Consider the following 14,849-nt stretch of genomic DNA (forward strand, 5'->3'; position numbering starts at 1 on the left):
AAAAGAAATAAAATAATATAATTTTTTTTTTTTATTAAAAAAAAGGGGGGTTGCCATCCGGGGCCCTGGGGACCTCTGGGCCCTATAATAATAATAATAATAATAATAAATAAATATATATATATATATATATATATATATATATATATATATATATATATATATATAAAAAAAGATATATAAAAAAATACTTATTTTTTTATAAAAAAAAGGGGGGGGGTTGTCATCCTGGGCCCTGGGGATCTCCGGGCCCCCCGTACCCCTAAAAAAATGGCCCTTTAATAAAAAATAAAATAAAAATATATATTAGAATTTTTTTTTTTATTTATAAAAAAAGGGGGGTTGCCATCCGGGGCCCTGGGGGCCTTCGGGCCCCTGGGGACCTCTGGACCTCTAAAAAAAATAAAAAAATTGGCCCTTTAATAAAAAATAAAATAAAAATATATTTAAAAAAATATATATATATTTTTTATAAAAAAATAATAAAAAAGGGGGGAGTTTCCATATGGGGCCCAGTGGACCTCCGGGCCCCTGGGGACCTCCGGACCCCTAAAAAAAAAAAAAAAAAATCTAAAAAAAAAAAAAATATATATATATATTTTTTTTTTAAAGGGGGTTGCCATCCGGGCCCCTGGGGACCTTCGGGCCCCTTACAGGTGTACTGAGGAGGAAAAGTTGTTGCGCTAAAAATAATAAATCTAAGCAATATTTTAAATTTATGAAATTCTGAAGCCAATATCTCAAATCGATGCGATACTAAAAAGGAGAATAGTTGCAGTCCTAATGCATCCACAGAAATAAAGTTCGTATAGGAGTGGCAATGTTGAGAAACAAGTAAAGAAAAAACACCTCGAACCAGTAAAAAATTGGAGGCTTACCAGATGGCAAGCAGTGTGTGCTTGCGACTGCAAACCCCAGTCAAGGCCTTTAAAATAGTCCTCACAGGGGAAGATGGTAAAGGAAGAGGGTTCTTGAAGTCTCCACCGGAAGCCAAATTAATGAGCCAGAACGGATAAAAACAACAGCAAGTGGCTAAAACCCTAGCCTGGGCCTTTAATTCCTGGGCTGTAATGATAGTCCTACGTGTTCTCCGTGTTCAGTGGGTACCTTACTGGACCGCTGATTCCAGCCCCAAGCTTCTGCGTCCAGTTGATGTTGTACTCTTCCAAGATAGAAGTATCTGATCTCAGAAGCAGGCAGTTTCCATTTTAGTTGTGGTAATCCTCAGGATTACCACAACTAAAATGGAAACTGCCTGCTTCTGAGATCAGATACTTCTATCTTGGAAGAGTACAACATCAACTGGACGCAGAAGCTTGGGGCTGGAATCAGCGGTCCAGTAAGGTACCCACTGAACACGGAGAACACGTAGGACTATCATTACAGCCCAGGAATTAAAGGCCCAGGCTAGGGTTTTAGCCACTTGCTGTTGTTTTTATCCGTTCTGGCTCATTAATTTGGCTTCCGGTGGAGACTTCAAGAACCCTCTTCCTTTACCATCTTCCCCTGTGAGGACTATTTTAAAGGCCTTGACTGGGGTTTGCAGTCGCAAGCACACACTGCTTGCCATCTGGTAAGCCTCCAATTTTTTACTGGTTCGAGGTGTTTTTTCTTTACTTGTTTCTCAACATTGCCACTCCTATACGAACTTTATTTCTGTGGATGCATTAGGACTGCAACTATTCTCCTTTTTAGTATCGCATCGATTTGAGATATTGGCTTCAGAATTTCATAAATTTAAAATATTGCTTAGATTTATTATTTTTAGCGCAACAACTTTTCCTCCTCTGTTCTATACTGTTGTGTTCTGTATTAACACTCCGCTGTTGCAGCTTTATTAGCAATTTATTGTCAGTGTTTTTTTAATATTTTCTAGCGCGGTATTTTTCTTCCTTTGTTCTTACAGGTGTACTGCCTGTACCCCCCTGATGGCGGCCCTGTGTCCACCCCTTAGCTGTTACAGTGAGGGACCATACAGGGGAAATGGCGGCCCTCCGCACCAATATCGACAGTTTGGAAAATCGTTCGAGGAGGAAGAACCTATGCTTCGTTGGTTTCCCTGAAAGGGCGGAGGGCTCCCACCCAGAAAAATTCTTATATAATTAGCTGAGGGACATTTTTGGGACTGACGCACTATCCTTCTCACATGTCATTGAACGTGCCCACCGCACCCCTCCGCGTCCCCCACCTTCTGGAGCACCCCCACGATCCATTATAGCAAGTATTCTCAACTTCCAAGACAAAGTTGCTATTCTGCTCCTGGCCCGGGAGAATGGTCTACTTAAATACAATGGCAACACCATCTCAGTGTACCACGATTTTTCAGCAGATGTCCAGCGACAACGCACCTCCTTTGCGGCAGTGAAGGCCCGTCTGCGTACGGAGGGCCTCTCATACGCCATGCTTTTTCCCGCCAAGCTGCGCATCATTTATGAGGGTAAAGCGCACTTCTACAACAACCCCAAGGAGGCTATGGCCTGGTTCAATGATCGATACAGAGTTCTTCCGAGGCACAGGGCAACCTAATATCTGTGGTCCTAGGCCCCTGCATTCTCCTCTATGTTTGCCTTGAACTGATTATGGATATGTCCATCCTTCCATTTTGGAGAACTCATTTGCCTTGACTGCACTGTCTGATCTGAATTTTCATGAAGGTATGGTACGCCTCCCTGCAATAGGCCTGAGAACTATTACCCTGTCATCTTTAATCCTAATAGACTGAACTTCCTCCTTATTAACCACTTCCCAACCGCCGCATGTATATGTACGTCCACAGAATGGCACGTACAGGCAAATGGGCGTACATGTACGTCCTTGCCTTCTAGCAGGTGGGGGGTCCGATCGAGACCCCCCCCCCCCCCCCTCTACATGCGGCGGTCGGATTCCCGCGGGGAGCGATCCGGGAATTATAGCCGCTCCGTCGCGATCGCTCCCCGGAGCTGAAGAACGGGGAGAGCCGTATGTAAACACGGCTTCCCCGTGCTTCACTATGGCGCTGCATCGATCGAGTGATCCCTTATATAGGGAGACTCGATCGATGACGTCAGTCCTACAGCCACACCCCCCTACAGTTGTAAACACACACTAACTCCTACAGCACCCCCTGTGGTTAACTCCCAAACTGCAACTGTCATTTTCACAACAAACAATGCAATTTAAATGCATTTTTTGCTGTGAAAATGACAATGGTCCCAAAAATGTGTCAAAATTGTCCAAAGTGTCCGCCATAATGTCGCCGTCACGAAAAAAATCGCTGATCGCCGCCATTAGTAGTAAAAAAAAAAATAATTAATAAAATGCAATAAAACTATTCCCTATTTTGTAAACGCTATAAATTTTGCGCAAACCAATCGATAAACGCCTATTGCGATTTTTTTTTACCAAAAATAGGTAGAAGAATACGTATCGGCCTAAACTGAGGAAAAAAAAATTTTATATATGTTTTTGGGGGATATTTATTATAGCAAAAAGTAAAAAATATTGCATTTTTTTCAAAATTGTCGCTCTATTTTTGTTTATAACGCAAAAAATAAAAACCGCAGAGGTGATCAAATACCACCAAAAGAAAGCTCTATTTGTGGGGAAAAAAGGACGCCAATTTTGTTTGGGAGCCACGTCGCACGACCGCGCAATTGTCTGTTAAAGCGACGCAGTGCCGAATCGCAAAACCTGGCCTGGGCATTTAGCTGCCTAAAGGTCCGGGGCTTAAGTGGTTAACAGGCCTATCCCCCTACAACTTCTGCCGGTTGTTTACTCTGCAATCTACTGCATCCGCTGTTGGACTGTGATGCTTTACACCCCTACAATGCTGCTCGGAAGTCACTCGGACTCCACTACACCCCCCATACCAGTTAGTGGCAAGGCCACGGTACAGCTCGCCCTCAGTTTAAGGAGGGGGGTTTTCGTTTTACAGTTCAGGGATCCAAGGCTCGCTATGTTGGGGTTGGCTGAGCGGGGAGGGGGGCAAGGGATTTCATCTAGATTTTCTGGCACTTGGTGGTGTTTTTTTTCTATGTTCCTTTTTGCACTTTTTGACTCCTATTTTTTTTTCTCAGGTTGCTGCCTATGGCAGACTTTTAATGTTTTTTATTATTTCATTGCTGGCTCATGATGTCCTGATGGTGGGTCCACGCACTTTTTTTACTCATGTGCGTGTATGTGCTTCAGGTGGCGCGGCCTGTCTGGTCATTTATATTCTTGTATGCATGTTACTTTGTGCTTATTTCCTACTGTATGTTTTACAATGTCAAAGCCCCTAAGGATAGTCTCCTGGAATACTAGAGGTCTAAATGCACCCCAGAAGAGATCCCTGGTCTTTTCAGTATTAAAAAAATGTCGCCCGCACATCATCTGCCTCCAAGAGACTCACCTTACAGGCTCTAAAACAAGGGCCCTAAAATGCCCATGGTTGTCTAACTCCAATCATGCCACTCATACTAATTACTCCAGAGGGGTTTCCATCCTTCTAGCCAAATCTCTCCCGGCAGAGACGGTACAAGTTAAAACCGACCCTGCTGGGCAGGTTATTGTTCTTACTTTGCAAATTTCTACTGTGACCTTTACCCCGGTGAACATTTATGTGCCCCCCCCCCCCGTTTTCGGTGGAGGTACTCTCTAGACTGTCACTTCAGCTGCTGACTAGACCCCCTGGCTCCTTACTTTATGTGGGGGACTTTAATGCTATATTAGATCCAACTATGGACCGCCTGGGTGGTCGAGGTAGACCCTTTCCCTCTTTTCTAGACTGGGCACGGGTTCATGGCCTTACAGAGGTGTGGCGATGGAAAAATCCAGATGTACGCCACTTTTCCTGCCACTCGGATTCTTTCCACACCATGTCCAGACTAGATATGGCGTTTGCTCCAGCTGAGACCCTCCCTGTTGTCTCTGCCGTTTCATATCTGCCTAGAGGGGTTTCTGATCATGCCCCTCTCTCAGTGGACCTCCTCCTCCTCCCAGGTTCGGGACCTGCTATTTGGCACCTGAACTCATACTGGTTGGAGGACGAGGTAGTGCAGGGAGAATGCAGGACAGGCATCACAAACTATTGGAGGGATAATCTGGGAAAAGTAGACCCTTCCACTGAATGGGACGCATTTAAGACAACTCTGAGGGGCACTTTCATGTCCATCACAGGGGTCTTGCGCAAAAAATAACCGGATGCTTACAGAGGAACTTGAGACTGTTATGGTACGTGCTGAGTCTGCTTATGCCTCTAACCCTGCCTCCGACACGAGGGAGGCATGGTTACAGAGCCGTAAGGAGTATGAACTCTGTCTGTTAGATCTCACGCAAAAAACGCATGTTGCATGCCACACAAAAATCGTTTGCACATGGTAATAAAGCCGGACGTCTCTTGGCATATCTGACTAGACCTGACCACTCTCCCATTTCCATCCCACGTATCCTTACTGCTCAAGGCCCCATCAGTGACAACCCAGGGGATATCCTAGACTCCTTTTTATGCTTTTACAAAGACCTTTATACCTCTAGGGTTGACTATGATGACTCCCAATTGAATGACTACTTGGCTGACATATCTCTCCCCTCCTTGTCAACGGAGGGGCGTGAAGTGCTGGATGCACCTATCTCGGTTGAGGAAACTGCTGCAGACATTTCACAAATGCCTGCATATAAGACTCCGGGCTTAGACGGTTTCCCAACTGAATGGTACCTTTTGTGCCCCTTTATTTTGCAAACCTATAACAAAGCTCTAGATGTCGGGATCCTCCCCCCAACGATGCGAGATGCTTTGATTGTACTTCTATTAAACCCCGTAAGGACCCACTTAAATGCAAATCTCACCGTCCAATTTCTCTTATTAATGTTGACGTTTGGATTCTGGCCAAAATATTGGCAAACCGTTTGAACACGTAGTCACGTCCTTGGTCAATAGTGACCAAGGGGGCTTTATCCACCATAATGAATATCCGCAGGCTGTTTCAAAACCTGCAATATCCACACGACTGTCCTCCCACTCGTGCTATTGTGTCTTTGGACACTTGCAAGGCATTCGACAGTGTGGAATGGCCATATCTGTTTCGGGTGTTACAGATGTATGGCTTTGGCCCCCGTGCTGTAGCATGGATAAAACTCCTTTACACCTCCCCTGTAGCTCGGGTGCGGGTCAATTCCTCTATCACTGGCCCCTTTCCGATTACTAGGGGCACACGACAGGGGTGCCCGTTGTCGCCCCTCTTGTTTGCCCTGGCCATGGAGCCGCTTGCGGTTCGCATTCGCTCCTCCCCCTCGATTAAAGGACTCCCAATTGCTAATATAGAGTAGCGCATTTCACTTTATGCGGATGACACATTGGTGTATCTGGCCGATACTAATGAATCACTTCAGGCCCTGTTGGTGGAGATTAATACCTTTGGAGACTGTTCTGGCTTCCGGGTGAATTGGGATAAGTCTAGTCTCCTAGATGTGGCTGAGCCTCCCCTGATTCACCCAGATTCCAAGCTTCAAGTGGTATCCTCCATTAGGTACCTTGGGGTTCTGGTGCAGACCCCTTTATCTTTATATATCGCCAATAACTTAGATCCTCTATTGGTCTGACTTCGGGAGCAGACCAAGCAGTGGATGGATCTGCCTCTGGATCTTATGGGGAGGGCCAACGTCCTCAAAATGATCTACCTACCGAGATTACTCTATATCCTTGCCAATTCCCCTTGCAAAATACCTAAATCTATTTTTAAATGCATAGATTCAATATGTACTACTTTCCTGTGGAAGGGTGGCTCCCCCAAGGTAGCACTTGAAACACTACGGTTGCCAGCGCACTTGGCAGGCCTGGCATTTCTCAACTTCTTTCTATATTATTTGGCATCCCAGTTGGTGCACATCCACGATTGGCTGTGCCTGGTTCCGGCCAATGCCTGTACTTCCACGGAGGGAGCCATTGCATCTTCTCTGGAAACCCTACATAATATTATCTACAGAGGCCGGGTCTCCGATCGCCCTGGAACCTCCATACTTGCCACTTCTCTTTCCTCTTTTCGTTATATTGTCACTAAAATATCCAGGCACACCTGGCTGAAATCTCCCAACAACCCCCTGTGGTTTAACCCCAATCTGCAGGAACTATACTCGCTTCCTGATCGCAATCGCTGGTACTCCAAGGGGGTTAAATATTTATGCCACCTGTACAATGCTCAGGGCTTTAAATCTTTTTCTCAGCTACGTTTAGATTTCGATTTACCAAGATCGCACCTATTTTATTACTACCAGCTCAGGCACGCTATCCGTGCCCAGTTTGGCTCCCTGGATGATCCCACTGACCTGCCCCCATTGGAAAAACTGCTCAGACAGCCAGATCCCACTAAACTTGTCTCCACCTATTATGCAGCCCTAATGACTGACTTTAACCCCAGGTTTCACAAAGTTCAGGTAAAATGGACCTCACTGGACATCTCCCTGATAGATGAGGACTGGTCAGAATTTAGTGATACGTATAAAACCTCTGTTATTGCTTCCCGGGACCGCATCATACAGGTCAAAATTTTCCATCAAACCCACCTCACTCCGGCTAGGTTACACAGGATGGGTCTCCTGCCCTCAGCTGCCTGTTTCCACAGCTGTGGCCTGGGAGGCCGATTTCTTACACTGCTTCTGGACATGCCCGGTTGTCCAGAACTTCTGGAAAGAAGTGGGTGCTTTCATCTCATCGGCGCTAGGCCTCCCAAACATAATTCACCTCAAGAACTGCCTATTAGGCATTTTTGGCGAATTACACCTATCATCACATATAATTAGCTCAGTGACATATATTTAAAGCGGGAGTTCACCCATTTATTACATTTTTTTTTTTCTCCCCTTAGATTCCTGCTCGTTCAGTCTAGGGGAATCGGCTATTTGTATTAAAATATGAGCAGTACTTACCCGTTTTCGAGCTGCATCTTCTTCCGTCGCTTCCGGGTATGGGTCTTCGGGAGCGGGCGTTCCTTCTTGATTGACAGGCTTCCGACGGTCGCATCCATCGCGTCACTCGTAGCCGAAAGAAGCCGAACGTCGGTGCGGCTTCTTTTCGGAAAATCGTGACGCGATGGATGCGACCGTCGGAAGCCTCTCGGAAGACTGTCAATCAAGAAGGAACGCCCATTCCCGCAGCCCATACCCGGAAGCGACGGAGAGGATGCATCTCGTAAACGGGTAAGTACTGCACATATTTTAAAACAAATTGCCGATTCCCCTAGAGAAAACGAGCAGGAATCTAAGGGGAAAAAGTGCCCTCTAAGGGTGAACCCCCGCTTTAACCATTTATAATTGTTACCACTGGAAAGGAATTTATTATTCATTTTGGATTTTCCTTCTTTGGGATTTAGTTTTTGCATTTTTTTGGTTAATTTGTGACATATCCAACCACATGGTTAATTGAATTCATTATCTGGTACTCACACTAGCAGTGTATTATTATATTTAATTCTTTATTCACATTTTTATTTTTTCACTGTCAGCAAGTAATATATGATTTATTTGAACACTTGTTTGGGTTTCAAAAGTTTATATTATATGTTACATCTACCACTTTTTATTTAGTCACCAGTCTACTATATTGACTTACACTTTTATTCTTTAAACAGCGCCCCCTATCACCAAAATATTCATTAGATAGGAGTTATACACCCCATTTCACAGGGGAGCAGCTTAGAATAAAATACACAAACTATTTGTATTTATTTATTTATTTAATCACGTGTAGTTTTACAACACGTAATCTAATTGTTGGCGCGAAAATTATATTTTTATCACGATCGCAAGTATGCATCAGAAGTGTAGCGCCTGTGTACTTTTCGTACAGGTGCTATATTAAATTTAGTGGGGGGAATGAGAGAGTTATGTTACTCTCATTCATTTGATTTGTTAAATTTGTCTGTCGCCAAATCTGGATTGTCCTGTGGGTCAGTCTGTGCTCCAGAGATGCAGTCTCATCTCTGGGCGGCAGGTGGCACCAGAGGGGTCCAGGCGGAGCCGCTTCTCAGCAGCCAATTGGAGGAGTTTTCCCTCACGGGGCATGCTGGGAGGAGTATTTCTGTGGCGGAGGCTGTGGTTCGGGGTTCTTCGCGGGTTCCTGGTTCCAGGTGCGGCACCCACCTTTAGGGTGCGCGCACATCACGGGCCCCGCCACTATGGCCCACCAGGCCGGGGTCGCGTGCTACGCGGAGTTCCTGACTCTAGGGCTCCCATAGCCCGGAGCAACTGATGCTGCCAGTGGACCCCAGTGACTTACTGGGTTCCCACCCTTATTGAGAAGATCCCAAGCTGGGTGCTGTTCGGTGGGGGATCGGTCTGAGGAGAGCCCGGAGGCAGGTGCTCCAATAGGACTTGAACGAACCATCGGGGATCTGGGCACCGGACACTGACAGGTTGCATTCAGGCTGTCAGTCGGTGACCCCAAATGCCATACTGGGAGGATTCGCTCTACCGTTCAAACTTCCAAGTACTAGGCCTGTGGCAGAGGTCTCATCTTTAAACCCAAAAGTCAATTAGAGCCAAGTCTGTGGGAGAGACTTGTTTCTTCCCAGAAGTGCTAAGTGACGCTCTAGCTGCCAGGCCTGTGAGAGGGACCTGTCCAGGGGCACTTTACCCACTTCAGCTGAAGTGGCGACGAGGAAAGAGTTGCTGTAAAAGCAGGACTGCTTTTACTTATCCATAGCCTGATTCTGCGTTCATTCTTCTTTCACCAACCTGTCCTGTCTACTTCAAGTTGACATGTTGGTCGTGTTGACCGGAGAAATAAAGCATTTGAAAACGTCAACCAACGGTCTGGACATTCTATTACTGCTCTCATCACTACCATCACCCCTAGACACACTATAGAGGTAGCCTAAATACGCAGATCCCAAATCTAACCAGCAGCTCCTCCGGGGGTAGCGCTACAGAAGATTTCCAGTACCCATCGCTTACTGTGCTGGCAACTCACTCTCAGCGCAGTAATTTGTTTACACAAGGCCACATATATGCAGCCGCTCTGCGTTGAAGCCCACCCACCGAAAGGCCACATTTATGTGATCGGAAAGCTTACGATCGCAAGTATGCATCAGGAGATTTCCAGTACTCGGCGCTTACTGTGCTGGCTCACAGCGCAGTAATTTGTTTACACAAGGCCGCATATATGCAACCACTCTGTGTTAAAGCCCACCCACCAAAAGGCCGCATTTATGTGATCGGAAAGCTTACGATCGCAAGTATGCATCAGGAGATTTCCAGTACCCAGCGCTTACTGTGCTGGCTCTCAGCGCAGTAATTTGTTTACACAAGGCCGCATATATGCAGCCACTCTGCGTTAAAGCCCACCCACGAAAAGCCGCATTTATGCAAAGTGGTTAACAGCCTATTTCCTCCTCCTACCACAAAAATAAAATGCAGGAAGCATGAAAACGCATTAAAAATGCACCAAAAGAACACATCATCCACGCACACAAAGACGTGAACTTAGCATGAAGCCTTATTCGCACAGCCACAAAGTTCCATACACCATTAGGAATCAGCATATTTATGCAGCCTGGATTCACAGGTGTAAGCGTCAGCAGCCAGTATATTATGAATAAATAATAACAGGCTGACAGACGCTGCAGCTGTATGCATGTAACCACTAAGGATGAGCTCTGGCGTGTTCGCATGCTACACGTGCAGAGCCCGCCAGGAAGTGTGCACGGCGCTGCGCAAATCACAGCCAGGGAGACATTGTCCCGATGCTCGGCTGCAGAGATCGGGAAATGTCTCCCTGGCTGTGATTAGCGCAGCGCCTAGAGTTGCCACCTCATCCCTTTAAACCCGAACACATATGAATTACACAGGTTATGAGGCTAATATAATGCAGATAAGGCAACAAGTGAGTTTAATTACCACATTAATCAGCCACAGAACATGTGTAATTAATATGTGTTCGGTTTTAAAGGGATGAGGTGGCAACCCTAGCAGCGCCGTGCACACTTCCTGGCGGGCTCTGCACGTGTAGCATGCGAACACGCCAGAGCTCATCCTTAGTAACCACACATCTGAGTGGTAACCTGCAATTAGGGAGCAAGCAGCTTGGTAGACGTAGACAGTTTGAACGCAAACACCTGCGATCTCTGGCGTACACTAGTAGTGAACAAGGCCTAAAAATGTGCAGGCGAAAGGAGCATGCTTTTGTTTTGTTTCCTGGTGCCAGTTATAGGGTTAATGTACGTATTGCTTTTAGTTCCCCCTCGGCCTAGGGGTTTATGCGTTCTTCCTGTCACACAGCTTATGTATCCTGCTGTGTACACACTGTAGCTGAGCTCCATTATAATGGAGGCTGTTTAGCATGTCACTGTCATTTGCTGCCCTCTGTATAAATAAACACAGCAATGAGGAAGTGACCTTCTTCCTATATATATATATAAAAAAGAAAAATGCAAAGACTAAAAACATGCATTTTTATCGGTTTGGAAACACGTTCGGTTTCAAGTGTGGCGAAATAAAAAAATAAAAAACTTTTGCGCGTTTCCCTATCGTCTGTATCTCTTTAAGCCCAAACTTTGTGCTTTCATGGACGGCTAACACAGCACAAGGCTTGCTGCTCTTCCAGACAGTACAAACCCCACCTAGGGGTGGTGATAGATTTGAATGTATACTCAGAGCAGGGCCCTCTCCCCGCCTCCCTCCCTCCATCCCTTCTCTCTCTCTCTCTTTCTGTGCCCTGTGTCCCACCTCCTGGTTTTACTATCAGCTTTCAGAGCTTCCATTTACACACTGGAAGGGGGGAGGGAAGAAAATAAAATAATACAAAAGGAATCCAAAAGACAAAACAATAATAATAGGAACAATAAAAAAAAGAAGAGGCCAGCCTTCGCCAACTTGCATCCTGGCATCTCCTGGAAGGAACAGACAGGAGGGATAGGAGTAGTCTATAGAGGAAGGTAAGCCTGGTGTGCAGATCTCTTTTCAATGAATGGCTGCTGCTGCTGCTGCTGCTCTGCAAATTAATAGGCACAAACAGCGAGGATCAAACAGAAAAATAAAATGCATTTAAAGGAGAACCACCCTCCCAACCTCTTCCCCCTTCTAGCTGTATGATGACTGTGATTAGAAATGACCCCGGTGTGGATTATGATTTTAGACCCAAGAAAAAAAATGAGCACCCGGCGCCGAAGGGGAGGAGACACAAATATAGACTTGTCGCCCCCCTCTCGCAATGCGAGATATTTCCACTTTAATATCCCTTTTTATTAGGCTCCGTCTCTTGTCTTGTTTACATGTGGTTGGGGGGGAAAGAGGATGAAATCTAGCCGTCACGTCGTTCCTCCAAATATTCCACGCCAAATTTGACGGCAAAGATTTCCACGCAGGGTTCACTTATTGTTACTCGCGTCCCCGTCCCCCCACTTCCTGGGCCTGCATGTCGTAGCTGAATCATAAAATGATTTGAAATTTGTATTTTTATTTATTTTTTTATGTATTTTTATTATTATATTTTATTTATTTTGCATCTGTTTTTGTTTTTTTTTACGTTTTGCTGTCTTTATTTATTTATATATATATATATATATATATATATATATATATATATGTGTGTGTGTGTGTGTATATATATAATTATATTATTATTATTTTTACCTATTCTATTCCCCGGCAGTTCCCTCGCAGTAACAATAAGCGTGTTCTGCTAAGAATGGATGAGAGCACCTTGGTAACCCATTCTGCTCTTTTCATTCCAGCTGTCATTTTAATTCCTAGACGCCAGTTTGTTTTCAGATCCTGAGTATGGGGTCTGGTCCTTGTGCTTCACTCACCCCCCACCTTCCCCAAGGCCTCATTCCTCCCCAGGGCAAACATTCTTGCCCTTAGTGTTCATCGTCTTGCTTACTTTTCCGTGTACGTTTGAATTCTATTTTATTTGTCTCTGTACATTTCTGTCTTCTTTGTTCTTTATTTTTTATTTTTAAGTGCAATTTCTGTTTTAACCCGGAAGCACAAATTAACGATTGCAAAATGCCCTTAAAACTGTAAAGAAGGTGTCGTTCTATATGGTTTTCTTGTCATATTTCTACGGCTAATCCGGATCTCAAGGCTTTGCTGCCTGTGGTTTTGTGACTAGGCCTCTTAAAGAGACAGGCACCGTCCATTCAGAGTCTTCGAGGAGCAATCCCACATTCTTCCTCCATTTACAGAAGGTTTTCTGGCTCCATTTTCCTGCAGCGACGTGACATGTTCCGTGAGGTTTTACGCGGTCAGACGGGCGGTCTGTGCGAACGCCAGGCCGCCTTCATTCATTGTGTGCTGCTCAGTCTGCAGAGGTGATAAAGTGAAAGTTCTGACATCACCACGGCGTGAAGGATTTATTCCACCTTGTCGGGATGGTGCTGTTATTGTAACAAAAGCATGTACTTCAGCGCTTAAATGAATCCTATTATGCTACGTCTTTGAACTAATCCTCGCCACTTCAGCTGTCTTCATCATTTTTCCCCATCACATAAAAATTAAGCAGATTGATTGGAGGCAGATTTACGGCGCAGGCGTAAAGCGAAATTATTATCGAGTATATGTCATCGATAAATATTTTATATATGCACATCAAATCATTTATTTGGTGTTTTACAATAAGCGTGATGTAGAAATTGGACGTCAGGACGTAAATACATCCATTCTTTTCTGTTTTTTTTTAGTGAGCTATAAACATGTTTACGTCTTTTTTTCTGTACCCACACACATACATCAGCAGAGCTCAGTATAGGCCCTATGCATGTTTGCGGCGCGGTTGATGTGTTTTTGGTGTGTTAAAACCTTACCACAAACACCTATTATTAACTGTAATGTATTACCTCACGGCACCCGTATTTTTACATTTTAATGAAAGGAGATCAAATGCTTCAACTCCGTTTTAAACTGGACATGAAGCGTCAATTTTGAATCGAAGGACGCTTATGCTTCATGTTTTGATAATGTGAACAGCAGTGTGCTCTGTCCGTATTATCAACTGCATAGGCATTTGAGGAGCTTTACAAACGCCCCTCAAACGCCTGCTTTCAATGCCAGTCTGAACTAGGCCTAAAGTGGTTGTAAATCTCTATCCCTTTATAGTGTGCGCTTGTCTCAATAAGAGCACTAAGCCCTCGTTCACATTGGAGTGACTTGCCAAATCGCATGACAAGTCGCACCCTATTGTCGGCAATGGCACTGTTCAAATCGGTGCCACACTGACTTTACTGTGCCACATAAATCTGAAAAGGTAGCTCCTACTGTTTTACTGATTTCGGGTGCGACTTGCATAGACATCTGTGCATGACGCCACACAGATGTCTTCAAAGCCACACCTGAAGTCACATTGACATGCAATGAAGTTGCACGATTTCAAAGCCGCACTCAGTGTGAACGATGTGTAAGTGTCATTTCTGTCTGTTGCTTTGTTCCTCTGCTATCAGCATGAATCATCACCTCTGACAAGTTTTCCTGACACCAAAAGAAAAAAGGAGATGGGAGGGAGTGACCACCAGCTGATTGACAGCCTCAGCTTTGTTGCTGAAGGAGGGGGGCGTGTCTCTTCCCTCCAATCAGCTCTCGGAGCTCTCCTCATTGAGTGTAATTTCAGCTCTCCACCCCCTTTTTTCTGAATCTTCACACAAGCTTTATAATTTATCACTTTGAATGGATGTAGAGAAGAGAAAACTGCGGATAAACAGGTACAACTTATGTAGGAGAATTTGTTTAATCTCTGTGTATCACCTGATTCCAATCACTTCAATGGGTATATGTAAGGATTTAAAACCACTTTACCCAATAGCAAGCAATCACTATTTATCTGTTACTGATCTGACATTGGTAAACCAACTCATATTCTGTGCACTGCTTGAAAGCTAAACTCGTCTCTTTAGAGCCGGCGCCTG

The 14,849-nt window shown here is 44.9% G+C and overlaps 1 protein-coding gene across 1 annotated transcript in view; it reads left to right on the top strand.

Annotated features, from left to right (window-relative positions):
* The first annotated feature begins 11,631 nt into the window (after nt 1-11,631).
* LOC120908945 (core histone macro-H2A.2) overlaps nt 11,632-14,849 on the top strand; it is a 77,085-nt gene continuing 73,867 nt past the window's right edge. The window contains exon 1 of the mRNA XM_040320473.1: nt 11,632-11,885. The gene's annotated coding sequence lies outside the window, so the exon portion shown is untranslated. The remainder of the gene's footprint in view (nt 11,886-14,849) is intronic.

Source organism: Rana temporaria, chromosome 8 (genome assembly GCF_905171775.1).
Source record: "Rana temporaria chromosome 8, aRanTem1.1, whole genome shotgun sequence".
NCBI lineage: Eukaryota > Metazoa > Chordata > Amphibia > Anura > Ranidae > Rana > Rana temporaria.